This window comes from Mchenga conophoros, linkage group LG15 (genome assembly GCF_057382185.1).
Source record: "Mchenga conophoros isolate Kocher_MC1m ecotype Shallow Benthic linkage group LG15, M_conophoros_male_GT1.1, whole genome shotgun sequence".
Classification (NCBI taxonomy): Eukaryota; Metazoa; Chordata; class Actinopteri; order Cichliformes; family Cichlidae; genus Mchenga; species Mchenga conophoros.
Genome location: NC_140540.1, coordinates 16,200,146 through 16,220,630, shown reverse-complemented (window position 1 = coordinate 16,220,630; position 20,485 = coordinate 16,200,146). Strand labels below are relative to the sequence as shown.

Here is a 20,485-nt window from a genome sequence, read left to right as displayed (position 1 = left end):
GAACCCTCTGATTAGTGACTGTTCAGGGATTTGAAAGCTAAAAGAATGTTTTTCGTTCGAAATCAATTTTAATAAAAGAAGAAGTGTTTGTGTGTAAGGCTCAAAGGAAAGAAAAATGTGGATCTCTTCTTTCTGTCCACAAGGAAAACACTTCCCTTCATCAGTGAAGAAATAAAGTTTGGGCAGCAAAGTAGAGTCATTTGGATGAAGGCGAACGTTTTGTTTTCTATACAAGCAGATGCATTTCACAGGTGTTACAGCTGAACGCAGGTGGAGTGGTTCTGTGAATGAGTCCCTGTAGATATGCTCACATGTTCCTGAACAGGATGCAGAAAGCGAGCATGACAGGAAGCATGTGAGCTTCCAGCTGAGTAAACCATCTCAACGGTGCACCTAGCCATGCCCTATCGGTGTTTTATATCATCTGTGGCACTCAGATTCCCCCTTGGCCTGACCGGACGCTGGCTTAGCACATTAGTATTAGCACTCTAAATTCCCTGCGTGGACAAGTACCACCTGGCAGGCTCCGCTGCCCAGCGTGAGTCAGAGCACTCTGGCCATTAACGCATGGCAGGCAAGGATCGAGCCACAGTGAGCAGCAGTGTCCGCGCACGCATAGAGCTTTTCTCTTGCCCGACTCGAACTGATCCTATAAGAGTTCCCCTGAGTGTAATAGACTAAGATCACTGCTACCACCCGGCTACTCTACAGGCAATCCCTGCACACATCATATCCTATTATGCTATGCACAGGGACTGCGAGTGTATACAAGGGGGAACACACAGATCCGTTTCATGCATGAAAGCAGATTGTTTAAAATTACACAGGTCAATCAATTTGATTCTGCTTCGTTTTGATAAGAGAAAAAAATTAAATTGAGGACATTTGCTTCATGTATCCATTTTTTTTTATACACAACCATCTATAGGATTTACGGAGAATGGTCCAGAAAAGGGAAACTATCTACTGAGTGGCAGTTATCTGAGCCTCGCTAATACCAGAAATCAGAGAATTTCCAAGTGTCTCAAGGTGATAAGAATGGAGCAATAACTCCAATAATCCCTTATTATAACCAAAGTATGCAGAAGAGCATCTCTGATTGGGAGATTACATCAAATTTTGAAGCAGATGGGCTACAGCACCATAAGACCACACCGAGTACTAATCCTGCCAGCTAAGAAGAGGAAGCAGGCTGCAATTTGCACAGGCTCACCAAAACTGGACAACAGAAGATCAAAGAAAAAAAAAAACTGATAAAAAGAAGAAAAATGTTGTCTGGTCTGATGAGTCTCAATGCAACATTTGGATAGTAGGATGAGAACAGTTCCATGCTGCCTTACATCAATGATTCAAACCTTGGGCCCTTTAGTACCAACCTACCTGAGTATTGTCCAGCACTTTATGACCACAACATTGTCACCAAGATAATGCACCATGTCACAGTGCTTATCATCTCAAGCTGCTTTCTTGAACATAGTGGTGAGTTCACTGTACTTAAATGGCTTGCCCAGTCATCGGATCTCAATCCAGTAGAGCACCTTTGGCATGTGGTTGATCAGGAGACTCACTTCTTGGATGTGCAGCAAACAAATCTGTGGGAACTGTGAGATTCCAGCATTTCAATGTGAACCAGAATCTAAGAGGAACATTTACAGCACCTTGTTAAATCCACGCCACGAAGAATTACGATGTAAGGGGTCCAACCTGGTATTAGTAAGTAACTAATAAAGTGACCATGATGTGTTTGTTTGACAAGAAAAAAAAGAAACACGCAACAGGTCCCATACAAATAATGTGTGTCCCTGGTCTGTTTCTAACCTTTTTGATTGCACCTTATGGGATGGGGCAAATAATGATGTGATCTTACTGTTAGGGTTAAAATTTAATATGGAGAGACAGAATATCAATAAGTGAGCAAACTTACAAATTCAGCAGGGGGTCAAATAATTATTTCCTCCTCTGTGTAGACCTAACAGTTAAACAAGAAATTAATTGTTCTGCTGCAACCAAGTGCTTCACAAGGAAACTGATCAAGCTTGTTAATAAAAAAAAAAAAATCAAGTTAACACAGAACCAAGCCAGATTATGTAAGTGCTCTTCTCACAAAACTAATTGGTAACGTGCAAAAACTATCAGATACGGTCGAAGAATCAGTGAGTGGATCGTACTACTCCAAGAGACACATGCAGAGCATTGACAGGGCAGAGCTTCGGGATTAAAAATCCTGTTGTTACAGGGAATGCCCTGGCCTCCATACGGCAGGGACTCTCTGTTCAGGTCTGCACTGCATCATTCTGCCAAAACACAAAGATCCTTTTCGCAGCTATTTTCGACACGCTCTGTCCCTGTGGTGGCCTCTTTGTCTGGCCAGGAATCGCTTGTCACCTTTGTCACCTTGTTTTTTCTGGCTTTAACAGCCCTACAGCCCTACACATACAGTAACGAGACACTGCAGCACGATTATGTCAATGAGGCTATATATTATTTTCTGCATTCATTAGATCAGCAAAGCTTTTCACCTTCTGTTTCTCCGTCTCTCTCTCTCTCTCGCTAACCTCTTCTGCCCTCTCGCTCCACTGATCCAACTCTTCTCTCTCACCCTTTCTACCAGTCTGAGTCACTACAGTGTCACTCTCTCTCTCACACACACACACACGCACACACATACGCAAGTCGAATAATTCAGCCTCCATAACTCACTATGACATACACACACACACTTGAACATTCGCTACAGCAGCTACTACTAGCATGACACACCAGGAGAGAGAGTACAACTCCTGCAGACACACTGTACAATGACACTGTTGGAGGTACCAACACACACACAAACACACACACTCAATACTACCACAATAGCGTAAGTATATCCATCAATGGCACCATACGTGTCTGTGTGCCTGTTAACACACTGTTAAATCCCACACACACACACACTGGCCCAGATCCCTCTTATAAAGCAGCACCGTTTGGAGGAATGTACAGCAAAAGAGGGGGAAGCTACAGCTCCCGAATATCTCCATGGAAACAGGCTGGAGAGCAGCATATCCCGCTCGGCGTACTGTCAGAGACTGAAGATGAATCCAGTCCTCATTATGGAAGCCAAACCACACAACACACACCAGGTGGATGACTCAATTGTTAATTGCAACATCTTTTAAATAAAACACACACCTGAATGAAGGGGTTTCCTCCTGCTAAATGTGAGGATTTCTTACTCGACTTCAACAAAAGATTTTCTCCTCAAGCTGATCGATACATAATGTGTGATTTTCACTCTAGTTTACCGTCATTATTGCTTCCAATTGATTTTATTTTCTCCTCCAACCAGCTCATATTTACCGTTTTACTTTCTGCATTTGGTGCAGCCACTGACAGCTGAAATGGAAAAGGGAAGGAAATTATTTTTTAGCCAGATCCAAAAAGCATTGATGACTCACTCATTAAAAATACCGAGAAACGAGAGACTCGATTCGCATAAACACAATGAATTTCTAATGATTTACTGCCTCCAAAATACACAGAAAAAAAAAACTTGAGAGTGGGTCAAACTGGCTCTCACTTTAGGTCAGAGAAGGCCTTCAATAAGAGCAAACCAAGATTTAGGCAAAAACTGCAAAGGGAAATTCAATCTTTTGCCACAGGGCTTATGAAACGACAGCATACTAAGCATTGGGACCTATTATGACGTGAAAATGCCTGATTTTTGTGTCAAAACTGGCCAAGAAATTACATATTTCCACGTTCTCAGAACAATGGTATCAATCTCTGCCGCTAATATCGAGCTCACTCCTCTGAACGCTCTCTATATTCACTCTTCCACTCACTCACACGCCCACGCAGCTTCACTTGCTACCTAACATGGTATTGTACCAGGCACCACTTGAAGGGATTAAAACTGGGATCTTGGATTCTAGTTATTTCCATCCTGGGCTCTCCTCGTTTAACTGCAGCACTGCACATCACGGTACCCAGAAACTGTTAAGATAAAAAGAGTTGACATTAAACTTTAATCATGCCCGAGGGCAGTCGTTGGTCACCACAGCAGCAAAAGAGTAAAGACAGACATGAGTTCAACAGATAAAACAAAAGATGGTGAGAAAAAGTCAATTTTGGAGCAAGACTGCTAAAAAAAGACAGCTTCACCTTCTCAAAGACATTTTACTTTTCTTTGTTTGAGTTTGGGGCTCGAAGTTGGATGAAACTACATATGACCATACATTTTTACTGCTTCCTCCATCTCCAACTCCTTCTAGCCTTCCCATTGTGTGCTGCTGAACTCTACTCACTTAAAACAGTTCTGCTATCGTCTATTATTTTCTGATAATAAACATTCTGAATATGCTGTCACATTACAGAACACATATTGATTAATGAGTTAAACACAATGAATTTAAATATATGTTGCATGGCAATATCATTTTAAATCACACATATTGAGTATTATTATTAACAAATGTGCAATGCATGTTCATATGGGTGGATAATCACATGGATTCAATCATTTTAAACCCTGGGTTTACAGTTATTTCCTCTTTGCATTTCATCTGTTTCCTCTTGATATCAGCTGCTCAGACAGTTAAAGAGATCTTGATAACAGTCTAGTTACGATGGACTTTACAACTACACTGAAGACATGATTTGGAAGAAAATACCAAGGTGCTACAAGACACAAGACAAAGGAACGATGTGTTGTAACAGCCTAAGCTCTAAAATAGGTAAGCTGCTAAAAGAACCCTGATCCTGAGTCATCAAGAAGTAAGTTAATTGGTGAATCTGGGGAAGTGTTATTCCCTGAGGTGGTTGTCAACAGCACAATCACTTCTTACTGCTACAGAAAGTAAAAGAAGAAATGAACAATTTCCGTTGCTAAAACTAAGCAAAAGTCAAGGGGAACTTGTAGTTTTGGACAGCTATGGTTACAAACGTGTTGAAGATACTCTTTATTCTCCAAGTAATCAAGCTAATTTGGTATCCAAATATTAGCGGGTGGGAGGAGGGTTACATGTATTTATTGTGTGGATGGATATTAAATACTTTCCAGCACAGTGGTGCTGTTTTTGCTTCGATTATTAATGCTGTCAATTGTTTGTGTTTTTATAAGAGGTAAAGAGCAGCTAGGATGCATTAACTAACTTAACAGTTAACATCTTAAAAATATTAAAAGAAATCTCAAGGCTCAGCCCTGGCAAGCTGCCATGTTTGCAGTACACTGGTGGAGAGCCTGAAGATGATGATGAAGAAAATGGGACTTGCTAGCTAGCACTCTCATTAATATAGAGAAATGGGCAGATGCAGGTTTAACAACACATGGCTTGAGAACAGCAATTACTCTCGTTGCTTAAAGTCAGTGCCTGGAAATGCTTACGAAGCAAACTGCAGTGCAAGTTTAAAGGCGTTTCGAAATGGGGACAATGGGATAACCACTCAGGGAACTATGATATTGTTGTTGCCATTTTCTCCCACTTATCCAATTCAGTGAAGCGGGGGGGCTGGAGCCTATCCCAGCTGTCATAGGGCAATCTGTAACTGGACCTGGACAGGTTGTGGCAGGGCTTGTCAGCGTTTTTTATATGCTTATTTGTTTGGCTGTGGTGCTTCACCCACTCACATTGCCTCTATGGGGTCTAAATACACACTCGATTTACCACCATGAACAAAGTAAATTGTGTCACCAAGAGAAACATCAAGCTGTGCAGGTTAAAATAATTCAAGTGGCGTCATCTAAGCTATCCCAGTTTGACTCTCGTGTCATGTCTCGATCATGCAGCCGATGCAGATGCGCCACAGAAATGACTGATCAGCAGCACCGATAAGAAGACATAAAAGATCAATTTAAAATGAATGTGCAGCTTGTCACTTTAAATCTAACAGAATTTGCCGGTGTTTTTGTTGCCGTCCTGCTCTGCACCCAGCAATGAATCAGCTTGTCAGTTAATGGGTGGTTAATCTTTCCATTCTGACCTCCAAACCTCCGCAGCAAAACCAAGAGAAAAGATACCATCAACTGCCAGATGTACTGCGGCTTAATCCAAAAACAAAACATGATCTGTGCGTCTAGCTAAGAGGGTAGATAAACAAATTAGCCATTCAGTTGTGCGCAATATTTTTGGCACAACTTGGGAAATTTACTGAAGAGCAATCGCAGCACCCAAACACACTTTAAAAATGAATTTTTGACGTGCAGTTTTTGTTTGTTAAACTTTGTTACACAAACAGAAAAATAAAACTTTATTGTGATAGCTGCAAAAGTTGGAGAAAAAGTGGACTTATTAGCTCATTAAGTCTTAATTGATTTTTAATTGGAAGCAGAATAATTGTCACCTGATGATGACTGAGAGCTGATAAATCATCTGACTCAGCAACCATGGGCTCTTCTTTTGAATTTACTAAGGAATGATTGATATAAAACAGAGAAAGGCAATAAAAACATGTCATTTGCACTGTCCAAACTACCATTATGTGTCTAACTCAAGGGTCAGAGCTAAATTCAGTCCTCGACAAATTCATATAGAGCCACACAACCTGTGCATACACCAAACTAAACAGTTATGTGTATCTGAACCTAAACTTGGCAGAAAAAGAAGTATGTTGATCCTGAAGGCAGTATCAACTAGAGGTGTTAAACTTACTACTTCTTCATTGAGTATAAGAAGAGGCAAGAAAGGCCAATGCATCCATTTACCGTGAAGCAATTTCACATACTTTGCATCATCATTTTGAAGCCACACAGCAGCAGAGACAGAGACTGAAAATCGCTGAACTGATAAGCAGCATGCAGCTACATTATTAAAAAAAAAAAAAAAAGACGTATGAGCCAACCCTTAAAGTGATGAAGATGAAAAGTCACGTTGGCAAATCAGAGGACAGGTTCCAAAACCCCCCAAAAACAAATAACAGCTTTTTTTTGTTCATAGATTTTGTTGATCAGATTTTACACCAGAAGGCTAGACTGTGTACTAAATTACACGATCAAAGCTTTTTTACTTTTTGCCTCACACAAACACTGACTTGTCATGTTCAGGACTGTAAAACACATTCAGTGACACTTTCAAAAATTAATGCAAGAACAAGATGAAAGATTTATCACTTTGCCTTTATGTATTTATGCTTTATCATGCATTTTAAATTTCCTCATACTGCCAATAGTCGACATTCAGCCTACCAGTAAAACTATGACTGTAGTTCGTTTTTTGTCTAGGCCTTATGATGGCTAGGTGACTTGTTGAATTATTTATGTGGACCAAAATGAATGTAAGAATGCTAACATGCTCTTTCTAAAAAGAACATGACAGTTAGATTTAAGTTTGCAAAGTTATATAAAATTCCAAGACTTCTGGAACAATGTCCTTTGGACAGACAAGACCAAACATGAGCTGTCTGGCAATAGTGCACAATGCTTAGTTTGGAGAAAATCAAGTCCAGCACATCAGCACAAATACCTCATTGCAACTGTCAAGAGAAAAGGTGCTGAGGAGGTGATCATTTCGGCTTGTTTTGCAGCTGCTGGACCTGAGCAACTTGTTTTTGAGTCAACCATGAATTCCTCTCTGTACCGAAGTATTCTAGAGCAAAACGTGACCCCTGTCCGTCTGCCAGCTAAAACTTGTTTGGAACTGGGTCATGCAACGGGACAGCAATCCCAAGCACAGCAGCAGATCTCCAGCAGAATGGTTGAAAAAGTAAAGAATGAAGGTGCTGCAATGGTGCAGACAAAGTCCAGACAAATGCCCCCAAACCTCAATGAACTGAGGTAATGCTGTATAGAAGAGTGGGCCTAAATTCGATGTGAGAGACTGATAAAATCGTAGAGAAAACAATTACTTTACATTATTGCTCCTAAAAGTGATTCTACAAGCTACGGAATGTAGTTAGTTTTTCACAGAACTACACAGAGTGCTAAGAAAAAATTCCCTTTTCACTTGGCTGTATATCTGGCCCTTAAACTCACCACATCTGACACCATCTGACATTGGGAAATCCCCCTTTCCCAAATTTGACCTTTACTGAAATAGAACTCGACATCCCTGGCCTACATGAAACCTTTGCTCCCCATTGTCTTCTTCTGCACAAAGCAAGCTCTGGATGGTCCCATTTAAAACAAGTCAAAACTAATTTTGAATTCAGAATTCTTTGAAGTAAAAGAATATCATGTCAGCTGTAACACGTGTGGAAACCAGGTGAACTGGAAACATTACATGTATAGAAGAAGAATAAATATTGACAAATTCTGGATCCAAATGTCGTGCAGTCGGCCAAGAAACCGTGGCTGAAAGAGAAAGAGACGTGAAAATGTCCGTCTAAAATCCATCATGGAGCAGAGCAAACTGAAGCTTTTGGAAAAGCCCTCACAGTTCCCCTGATCTGAACACCATTAAAACTGTGTGGGTAAATCTTAAACATATTGTGCCTGCAAGACAGCCTAAAATAGCTCAGAACTGAAAGTGCTCGGCAGAGAAGAGTAGGAGAAAACTCCTAAATCAAGAATTTAGAAAAAAAAAATCTTTCCAGGCTACAAAAAGCCTTTGCAATACAAAAAAAAAAACGAGACTTCAGAGGATGTTTCAACACTCCAAATATGAATTACCATCCGGTGTCAGCAGTCAAGAGCACTGTTAAACCGATTATGGTTGAAATGATTGAAAAATCAGTCTTCCCATCCAGGTGTTTGTTTCCTAACTCAAAAACCCCCGATGTCAAAATTCGTGGAAATTTTTGGTCTTCAAAAAAGACTCCGAATCATTTTTGTAATCACATGAGAACTGATTTAACAACGCTGTTGGGTCAAAAGTCAAAATTCTACATGAAACTCAAGAATCTCCACATTTAATAGTTTAATTTCCTTGAAATCTGACTAAAGTTGTAAAAGAGGTCTACATAGGATTAATTTTAATGTTTTGACCGCCTGACCTGAATCTGTAATTCAGTCTTGCATAACAGTATCATTATCAAGCAGGATTAGAAATTTCGTGAGCACATCCATGCTCTCAGAGTGCTAAACCCTGAGTTTTATACTTTGTGGTAAAGTACTTTTTCACTTTCATGTCACTAGGGTCAATCTAAAATGCCAACGCCACAGTGAGAAGTTAGTTACTTTAGCTTAGTGCAAAGGCAGTAAATGGGAAAACTTCTAGTGTGGCTCTGTCCAGCAGTAACAAAGTAAACCTAACAGCATCTGTGAAGCCCGCTAATGTACGGAACTGAAAATTTTCTGATGTTGGGAAAGGCTGAGACAAATTGGCAGGAGGCCGGTATAACTATTACATGTCCAGCCCAGGGAACAGTCAGTTTTTATGTGTTGGTTCCAGTCCTTATGCTCAGCTAAGCCAATAGACTGTGAGCTTCATCTGTACATTTGCTGTTAAGACATTATAGTGATCAATCTTCTACTTACTCATAACCAAGAGCCAAAAAACCATTAACCAAAATGTCAAAGTACTCCTTCTACCATCAAGAAGTAACTGGCAGAGACTGTCCAAGACTTTCATATTCACGTGTAATTTACATTATAGCCTCTGGGGGCTGCTGGTGGAGCTTGACACTCTTATTATGGCTAAATGAAGCATTTCAGGATGCTAGTGTATCTCCTGGAGAATCAAAAGGAGGGGGAAAAGCCGCTTGGGAGCTGAGAGAAGCTCAGACTCTGCTCCTTTGGGATCCTCCCAATGCCACGCATGACAAACGGCCAGCCAGACACCTCGCTACACCAGAAAGCAACCTGATTCATCCTGCACAGCTGTCGGAGTGCGCCGACAGGTTTATCTCTGTGTACAGTGTGTGAGAAATGAGAGCTTATTGCGAGAGAGCACATAATATGTACAGATTGTGCACATGTGTGTAACTACAGATGTCCGCACAGGATGTTTCATGGTGCCAAATGCAGCGATGAAAGATTTGATTCTGCATCCAAAAATAAATTAGCAATAAATGCACATGTATTTTTATCCAAAACAGGTTTTCTGCAGGACACTGTGAGAGGTTTTAGCTCGCAAACACACAGACACGCACACACAGAGTCCTGATGCTCTGTCTCACAGCAGAATGCAGGTTTTGGACACATTGCTGCAGAATCACCTGGTCTCCATCTCTTATTATGATATTACAAAGACACTGTGTTTGAAAGGTGAATGCGATGAAGCCTTGTTTGGTCACTTCCAGGTTCGGGCTTTGCAGAGTAAGACCTAGCATGTTACTGAGAGACTGAAGACTTGCACCATTCAGCTGTTGGCCAGCAGTTTTTCCAAATCAAAGAGTGATGGAGTAAATTCTCCTCCACCCCCCTCCTGTCCTCTTCCACCCTCCTGTCAGTACCCTAATTCCCCCTTTCAGTGCTTTCTTCATCTGAAATTCATCCCCATCCATGAAAAACGGGGGATTAAGACATGCAGAAAATGACGAGATTTTTTTCCCTCTCTATCGCCAAACTGTATCCATAAAAATGATTACATAATGATCAACTATTGGTACCACTGAAAAAGACAGTCTGTCAGTTATGCTGAAGCCACAGATTCTACTGACATTTGTGGCCATAAGGAGATCGATAGAAAGCTTTTTGGCCACACTGTAAAGATGATAATCCCCCTGTTACCCATCGAGAAGGCTCTGGTTGAAGAGCAATCCCTGCCACCCTGTTGGATTCTGTCACACACACACACACACACACACACACATATATGAATGCACACACACCTGCATGGATCCCTGTGACTGCTGAGGGGAAGAGGTGCTTTTCCTAAAACCTGAAGACAAATGTATTTGTCTTTGAGAGCCTCGTTTGATTTCTTTTCTGTCCGATCTGATGTGATAACTTCTCATCTACCTGTTAAATTCACACTCTCACTCGGGGCTGGAACAGTTCCACAGAAAACGTCTCGAGAAAAAGCAAAACAAAAAAAACCAAAAGGAAAACATTGGGCAAGAAACATTTCTCTGGATGAGTCTCAGTCTTCTTACCTAGTAGTGAGTCTATGTTCCGGAGACATTTGAGCACATATGCGGCGCGTCTTCACACGATGACAGGGAAGCGGCGGACAGTCGGGCAGAGGTGTGTCACATCTGAGAACGGAGGGGGGGACAGCAGGATTTCTCCTCTGCTTTTCTGATCCTTTCTTATCTCTTTCCAAAGCCCTCAGAGGAATGGAGCAGTGACATAGGAGGAAGAAGAGGAGGAGGAGGAGGAAAAAGAGGAGGTGGTGGAGGAGGAAGAGGATGAGGAGGTGGAAAAGGAGAAGGAGGAAAAGGAGGAGGAGAGGGAAGGCTGAGGAGGGAGCAGTCTGCCGGGCTGGGCTGCTGTGGATCACCTGGAGCAGTGCTGGGCTCCGCATTTACTCCTCCACTGCAGCAGTGCGAGGCAGAGGCGCGAGCTGCATGTTGCTTCCACAGATCACCACAAAACAAGGACACGGAGTCTCCATCTGCTGGATTCAGGATTCTGCAGCTCTGTTGCTCCACGCGTTGCTATCCCCATCAGCATTCACACTCATGCTGTCCCTCTTCCCCTCTGGGTATCTGTCTGCGTTTCTCTGTTTTATGGTTTTGCTTCACTCTCCTTTTCCCTCTGAAAGGGCTTTATATCGGTTCACAAATGCCATGATATCAAGCTCTCAGCTTCCCAGGTCTGTGTCCTCGCATGGACTGGTGCATGTGGTCACACGTCTGGTACTCTTGGTAATAAAATGCCAAGCTCAATAAAGCCGCAGCCAACCTCACGCTCTCCCTGCGATGACATCACTCTTCCGACCAAAAAGGAGGGAGTCATTTCCTGGTCTTGCCGGGGCCCTGCATACGTCATGAAGATCAGACACGTTTCTCATGCCATGTGCAGGTGTTCAGTTGGCATCCCCTCCATTGAGAAAGTTAGAGGGAAGCGAACAGGCTGCAGAGAGGTACACGCCAAAACTAAAGGTTTCACTTCAGGCCAACGCGACACCAGCTCCGACCAAATTACCTCAGCCTCACACATTTCAAAGTCCTGACTTCACCTCTGTTCCGAACTGAAGCTGCACATTCTGAAAACCAGCAGAGCACTTCGTCTCCAAGTTCAGCCGCCCTCACATTCCCCTCACGTCCTCCCTCCTTCGCCAGCCTTTTCTCTGTCCTACAGCACAGTGTAGCTTCAAAGGTTGAGAGACAATCTTAGAGATGAATAAATCCAGACTGAGGAAGGATGAGCTTGATTTTAGGCCCAACTGCCGCTCAAGATAAACATGATCGCACAGTGCATATGAAAAATTACATGTAAGCAGCAGTGCAGATAGAAAAAAAGGCAAGCTTAATACACAAAGATGTAAAACCCTAATTATGAGCTCAATCAAAAATGCTGTGATAAAAAGTTTTCCATGTGTGTGCAGACTGACAGCAACTCAAACAAGGCTGAATCTGGCCACATGCTTATTACAGTATATTTAGAAATGTTAGATGTTAAGTATTCCAACACGCTCAAGTTACGAAACCTGTGGTTTTATTCATAAAATCAAATTGAAACAGATTAGTGTTTGCCAAATCAGTGTGTACACAAAGACCTAAATTAGCTACAATTACAGGGAACCCTTAGATGAAACAAACTGAGCAATATGAAAGTAAATCTAACGAGGAATGTTCCCTGCCTTATAACGCACCCCAAACCTTTAGCTTTTACCCCCGAGGTTAATGCTGCAAACCAGCAAAAGCCATAAAACTTAATTCATCAGGTTGATAAAGTCATAAGTTTGCTTCTAAAAGCATTAAACACTTTTTCCTGTGGTGATTTCACCCCAACTGTAAGGAACTGCTGCTTTAGTTAAATGATTATTACAGCTTGTAGATGACTTATAAAAGAGAGACACAGTAACACATTTGCACTAACAAATTTACTCATGCATATGGGATTATGCTTACACAGAAAACACTCACTGTCTGCACTGGATTGTGGGAATGGACGGTTTTTGAAATACACCAGCAGTCATGTCAAAGCAGTAGTCGGGCATTTTATCAAAGTAAACAGTCCCACCTAGTGGTTTAATCCCGTTCTGACTCACAGAACTAAAAGAGACACGTTAAATGTTCAACATGCTCATTTTTAAAGCACGAGCTCTTTGTCTGACCAGAAGTCATAAACAGCATCACTGCCCACGATGCGTCCCTTGCTTGCTTTACATTCCTTAAAACGATGTGGTGCGCACAGTCATTAACAGTCTGCCTCAACCTTGAAAAAATGATGACCAAGACATGATCAAGAGCCAGTTCTGCAGGTGGCTGATAAAGGAAGAAAAAGACGAAACAAAAAAGGTTTTAAATCCTTTAACAGTTCTTTAAGTTACACACATCAAACGGAGGCAGAGATGTCCTCGAATCTGTACTCCCTTCATCACAAGCTTTTGTGCTGACAAAGCCTGTAACATCACAGCAAGATCCTACACATGATTAACTCGCAGATAATCTCTGATGTGTGGCTGTGCTGAAACTCCGCTGTCAGCTCATTTGTAACGTAAAAGGACTATTTGAGAAGATGGTTAACACATACCTGATCATTTTTCAAGTATTTTAAATGCAATAAAACTTCATACATAAATTCTTTTTTCTGTTTTTCTTTGTGTTTTTTCCTATGAGAGCATTTATGATTTGAAACATTAGGAGAACACCTACTATAGCAAATTGCACCTGCGGTATTAATGAGGAAAACAAAAGGTAACGACTCCATGTAAAAGCAGTCAAACCCGACCTCAAAATGATCACTCACCGGCCGTTACACGCCAACAAACGTGCTGAACTTTTATAGTGGTGTCGTGGGAATTATGAGAACACTTTCCTTTTTATTAATATGCTGTATTTATAACCAACAATTTAAAATTCACATTGAGTAGTATTCGCACCATTTGGCATAACCAGCTGTTTAGAGCAGATGGGCATGTTTTGCGTGAAGTCTATAATAAAAAAAAGGACCAGTACAGTTCAAAAAAGAGTAGAAATCCATCCTGGCTGACTGTTCATTTCCTAAAAACAATATGTGTGACCGTCAGGTGTGATTAAAATGAGACAAAAGGTTCCTTAACCTGTAGTATGACACTCAGTGCCTGCTGCTTTACCCTACTGACAAAGATTTAAACTTCTGTATTTAGTCCTCTCATAGAACAGACATTAGGTCGGTAAATAATTTTGTGCAGCAACTTAACTAATGTTCAAATCTTTTTTTATTATTATTGAGGTGTTGGTCCACCTGACTAATCTATAACCTGCTTCCTGCAGTTCCACCAAAAAAAAAGAAAGGTGCAGGTGCAGAATAGCCAATGCTAGCACCGCACACAAAAACCACAAAGGTGTCAAAGGTACCAAGGGCCAAAAGGTGGAACCACTGCCATCAGAGGCAATGGGACAGCGTATAACTAGTGGTTTAGAGATGCAGTCCCAAGATTCTGCCATGATTTTCCTACTATGAAAACTTCATGATGCTATGTCAAAATGTGGGCTTGTTCGCAAACAGAGACCAAGGTAAAACTGACACCAGCACAGCACTGATGGAAGTGTCACCTGGGTCATTCAATTAAAAATAAATAAATCAGTCAGCGTATTATCCTATATGAAGCAGTGTTAGAGCCACATTGAGAAAAATATTATTGATCTTTTTGAGAATAAAGTCAAAACAGATATCTTTGTTCCCACCATCTAAAGCTACTGTAACGTACCATTTGTTGTGTATGGCAGCCACATACTGACCAGTGTGGACTTGTAGCATTGTTAGTGTTGAAGCATCACAACCAAATAGGTGCTCTCTGTGTTGATCAGGCCATCTTTTCTATTCAGTCTGTGAGAGCAGCCGTGACCACGGCCAGAGGAACTGTACTCACACGCCATCTAATTTATTCTTTGTCTATAATCTATAAATATACTCAAACTCATTTCTTCAGTATGATCTTCTTTCTCTCACTGTGAAAAATAAATAATTTCATCTTGGCCTTTGGCTTCAAACGCATCAAAGGAAGGGGTAGTGACAGTATTTGAAATTTGTGCTGATGTGAGCCAACATTTGATCATCTGCAATACCAAAAAAAACAAAATCCAAGAGAAAGGCAGAGGACCCCTGGAGTGCTTTTTCCTTGGATGGTGCTCTGTGCCTGACCTCTGCCGACTTAAGGAGTCGTGCAGAGTTTAGCTAATTAACAACCAGCTCCTTTTTGCTCCATCTTCAAATTCTCAGCGCCTCCCCCACACTATCCAGGGTTTGCTGGTTGTCTTTACCTCCTGCCTCTTCTTTTTAAGGACCTTGGTGCATATGCAGTTGGCTCAAGCGCATGTCACATACAGACGCATGGTCAGGAGCCCTTGGTGTTTTATTTTTCATGATGTAAATAAATGCAACCAAAAAGCGACTGAAAATAAAACATGTAAATCAAACAAAGCTTTCAAGCAGGACATAAACCGCTGCCTGCTGGTTGCACGTCTTGGGAGGCTTGGCACATACACCAGAGGACACTTTGTGCCCATCTCTGAGACACCGGTGGCATTGACGAAATGGCAGTATTTGACGCCATGGGAATAGAATAGGTCGGCTCAGCACACAGAAAGGAAAGCAGCAATTAATCCTTGTCACTTGCGGTGACCGTTCTAACAACTGAGCTCATTTAAGAGCCATTTGAATTCAATTTTGGTTTAAAAAGTGATATTTTTACAAAAAGAAAGGATGAAATGGTTTCATGTAATGTGGAAGGTGATCCTCCTGGTGTCAAACGCACCACTTCAGTCTTTCAGTTAACTGTTTTGAGTTGATTGCGCGATCTTTGCTGTTTTTAAACAGTCTCCCTTGCTCATCAGCACAATCCCCAACTGTGGTTCAGAAAAAAAACAAGAAAGAAAATCATGGTAGACCAACTCCTGCCAACCAAGCACCAATTACCACCAGTCTTGTGAATGTAGCATAGAAAATTTCAATAAAACAGGCGGATATATCTCTGTTGGTGGAACTAATGAAGTCGATATTGTGTTTCTAAACAGATGTTTCTTCCAGTCTGCTGCATTTGTAAAATGGCATCTCCTTGCTAATAAACTCACCATATAAACTTTAAGTGATAATATATCGGTTTTGTGGCAAGCAAAACAAGTCAGATCTCCATAGAGTGTGCACCAATATATTTCTATATGGTTTACTAATGGTGAGAGTAAAACCAGGGATTTTCAGTCATTCTGTACTGTGCTAGGGCTCCCACGCCAAATATTTTTATTTTCATGAAAGATGTGTTGTGGTTCACATGCTCATTTGGTTGCTGGTGCAATTCCAGCTGGAGACACAAATCCCCTTTGAAGAATCGCTTTTAGAATGATTGAAGATGTTTGGTATTAGGTCATTGTGGGATGCAGACAGAGGTTGTATTTTACAACAGCATGCACATGTGTGCACTAGAACCACAGGACAGTTTTGGAACTAGTTAAGAACTACAGGGTGGGCCATTTATACAGGGAGTGCAGAATTATTAGGCAAATGAGTATTTTGTCCACATCATCCTCTTCATGCATGTTGTCTTACTCCAAGCTGTATAGGCTCGAAAGCCTACTACCAATTGAGCATATTAGGTGATGTGCATCTCTGTAATGAGAAGGGGTGTGGTCTAATGACATCAACACCCTATATCAGGTGTGCATAATTATTAGGCAACTTCCTTTCCTTTGGCAAAATGGGTCAAAAGAAGGACTTGACAGGCTCAGAAAAGTCAAAAATAGTGAGATATCTTGCAGAGGGATGCAGCAGTCTCAAAATTGCAAAGCTTCTGAAGCGTGATCATCGAACAATCAAGCGTTTCATTCAAAATAGTCAACAGGGTCGCAAGAAACGTGTGGAAAAACCAAGGCGCAAAATAACTGCCCATGAACTGAGAAAAGTCAAGCGTGCAGCTGCCAAGATGCCACTTGCCACCAGTTTGGCCATATTTCAGAGCTGCAACATCACTGGAGTGCCCAAAAGCACAAGGTGTGCAATACTCAGAGACATGGCCAAGGTAAGAAAGGCTGAAAGACGACCACCACTGAACAAGACACACAAGCTGAAACTTCAAGACTGGGCCAAGAAATATCTCAAGACTGATTTTTCTAAGGTTTTATGGACTGATGAAATGAGAGTGAGTCTTGATGGGCCAGATGGATGGGCCCGTGGCTGGATTGGTAAAGGGCAGAGAGCTCCAGTCCAACTCAGACGCCAGCAAGGTGGAGGTGGAGTACTGGTTTGGGCTGGTATCATCAAAGATGAGCTTGTGGGGCTTTTTCGGGTTGAGGATGGAGTCAAACTCAACTCCCAGTCCTACTGCCAGTTCCTGGAAGACACCTTCTTCAAGCAGTGGTACAGGAAGAAGTCTGCATCCTTCAAGAAAAACATGATTTTCATGCAGGACAATGCTCCATCACACGCGTCCAAGTACTCCACAGCGTGGCTGGCAAGAAAGGGTATAAAAGAAGAAAAACTAATGACATGGCCACCTTGTTCACCTGATCTGAACCCCATTGAGAACCTGTGGTCCATCATCAAATGTGAGATTTACAAGGAGGGAAAACAGTACACCTCTCTGAACAGTGTCTGGGAGGCTGTGGTTGCTGCTGCACGCAATGTTGATGGTGAACAGATCAAAACACTGACAGAATCCATGGATGGCAGGCTTTTGAGTGTCCTTGCAAAGAAAGGTGGCTATATTGGTCGCTGATTTGTTTTTGTTTTGTTTTTGAATGTCAGAAATGTATATTTGTGAATGTGGAGATGTTATATTGGTTTCACTGGTAAAAATAAATAATTGAAATGGGTATATATTTGTTTTTTGTTAAGTTGCCTAATAATTATGCACAGTAATAGTCACCTGCACACACAGATATCCCCCTAAAATAGCTAAAACTAAAAACAAACTAAAAACTACTTCCAAAAACATTCAGCTTTGATATTAATGAGTTTTTTGGGTTCATTGAGAACATGGTTGTTGTTCAATAATAAAATTATTCCTCAAAAATGCAACTTGCCTAATAATTCTGCACTCCCTGTATGGATACACTGTAATAAAATGGGAATGGTTGGTGATATTAAAGTCCTGTTTGTGGCACATTAGTAAATGTGAGGGGGCAAACTCCTCAAGATGGGTGGTGACCATGGTGGCCATTTAGAAGTCGGCCATCTTGGATACAACTTTTGTTTTTTCAATAGGAAGAGGGCCATGTGACACATCAAACTTATTGGTAATGTCACAAGAAAAACAATGGTGTGCTTGGTTTCAACGTAACTTTATTCTTTCATGAGTTATTTACAAGTTTCTGACCACTTATAAAATGTGTTCAATGTGCTGCCCATTGTGTTGGATTGTCAGTGCAACCCTCTTCTCCCACTCTTCCCACACTGATAGCAACACCGCAGGAGAAATGCCAGCACAGGCGTCCAGTATCCGTAGTTTCAGGTGCTGCCCATCTCGTATCTTCACACCATAGACAATTGCCTTCAGATGACCCCAAAGATAAAAGTCTAAGGGGGTCAGATCGGGAGACCTTGGGGGCCATTCAACTGGCCCACAACGACCAATCCACTTTCCAGGAAACAGTTCATCTAGGAATGCTCGGACCTGGCACCCATAATGTGGTGGTGCACCATCTTGCTGGAAAAACTCAGGGAACATGCCAACTTCAGTGCATAAAGAGGGAAACACATCATGTAGCAGTTTCAAATATCCAGTGGCCTTGAGGTTTCCATTGATGAAGAATGGACCTACTATCATTGTACCCCATATACCACACCAAACCATCACTTTTGTTGTTCCAACAGTCTTGGAGGGATACATCCAATGTGGGTTAGTGTCAGACCAATAGCGGTGGTTTTGTTTGTTAACTTCACCGTTCACATAAAAGTTTGCCTCATCACTGAACAGAATCTTCTGTGTGAACTGAGGGTCCTGTTCCAATTTTTGTTTTGCTCATTCTGCGAATTCTGTGCGCTGATCTGGGTCATCCTCGTTGAGATGCTAAAGTAGCTGGAGTTTGTAAGGGTGCCATTTGTGAGTAGCTAATATCCGTCGAACGACTAATGTCGCTCTCCAGTGACTGCGGCAAGTGCTACGCTGTAGGCTCTTGCTGAATGAAGCTAGGACAGCCACTGATGTTTCTTCATTAGTGACAGTTTTCTTGCGTCCACATTTTGGCAAATCCAACACTGAACCAGTTTCACGAAACTTAGCCAGCAGTTTGCTAACTGTAGCATGGGAGATGGGTGGTCTCGTAGGGTGTCTTGCATTGAAATCTGCTGCAATGACCCGGTTACTGCGTTCACCAGATATCAACACAATTTCGATCCGCTCCTCACATGTTAACCTCTTCAACATGTCAATGGCTGTGAACAAAGAGAAACTTGTAAATAACTCATGAAAGAATAAAGTTACGTTGAAACCAAGCACACCATTGTTTTTCTTGTGACATTACCAATAAGTTTGATGTGTCACATGGCCCTCTTCCTATTGAAAAAACAAAAGTTGTATCCAAGATGGCCGACTTCTAAATGGCCACCATGGTCACCACCCATCTTGAGGAGTTTGCCCCCTCACATATACTAATGTGCCACAAACAGGACTTTAATATCACCAACCATTCCCATTTTATTACGGTGTATCCATATAAATGGCCCACCCTGTACACTAATAGTAAAACAAGTAGTTAATTCACAAACTTAAACTTTGTTTTCTTGACAAAGAAGTTGGATTTAAAAAGGTCATTAAATGTTTTTCTTAATTTTCTGTCGTACATGCTGAGGACTCTCCTATTTATCAAATATTTACTTTCTATTGGTTTTATTTTCTATAAATTTAAGCTCAGTTTCCATTGTGATGCTGATGACACCCACCTCTAATTTTCTACCTTCCACTGCCCTCTGACAATCTACCTCTGTGTTTGCCTTGAAGAAAATCAAACCTTGGTTCTCCTGCGATTTTCTCAAATTGAAAACAAAAAATGCTTCATTATAAGACCTTTCAACCTCTGTTAGCTGAGATGTAGTGGCAGCCAGTTGGGACTTTTCTACCTCAGGTCACTCAACAATGCAAACTACTCTAAACTGACATTAACTGTTAACTCTGGGGTCTGAATTTTATTGCCTATGTTTGAACATTAGTGGAAATATATTAAAAGAATTTGATTACATGGTTAATTAGATAATATATCCATCTTTGATCACCGTAGGGAAAGCCCATTCTCTGCATTTAACTCTACCTAAGCAGAAGAACTGGTGAGCCACCATACACCCGGGATCAACTCCAGCTATAAGCCAAACTAGGAGATCTCACTATTTGGGAAATTGTGAAAAAAAATGTCTTAGTGGATCCCTAGTGACCACTGTCTGCTAATGACACTGAATGTTTTGGCTCTATGTAGAGCCACAATGATGATCTAACTGCTTGTAAATGGCGTGTTAACACTCTGAAGAGTGTACGAGGGTGGATGTATGAGCTTGTGTGAGATGAAAGTTTGAACAGACAGGCCTTCTGTAACATATGTTCACTCTTTC

General features: G+C 41.5%; 1 protein-coding gene across 4 annotated transcripts in view; it reads right to left on the bottom strand.

Moving 5' to 3' along the window:
* dlgap2b (discs, large (Drosophila) homolog-associated protein 2b) overlaps positions 1–20,485 on the bottom strand; it is a 119,370-nt gene that overhangs the window by 97,602 nt on the left and 1,283 nt on the right. Inside the window, exon 1 of one of the 4 annotated variants that reach the window (XM_085248280.1) lies at positions 10,954–11,652. The exons of the other annotated variants lie outside the window; for them this stretch is intronic. The gene's annotated coding sequence lies outside the window, so the exon portion shown is untranslated. Of the gene's footprint in view, positions 1–10,953; positions 11,653–20,485 lie in introns of those variants that run through there. 4 annotated transcript variants of the gene reach the window in all.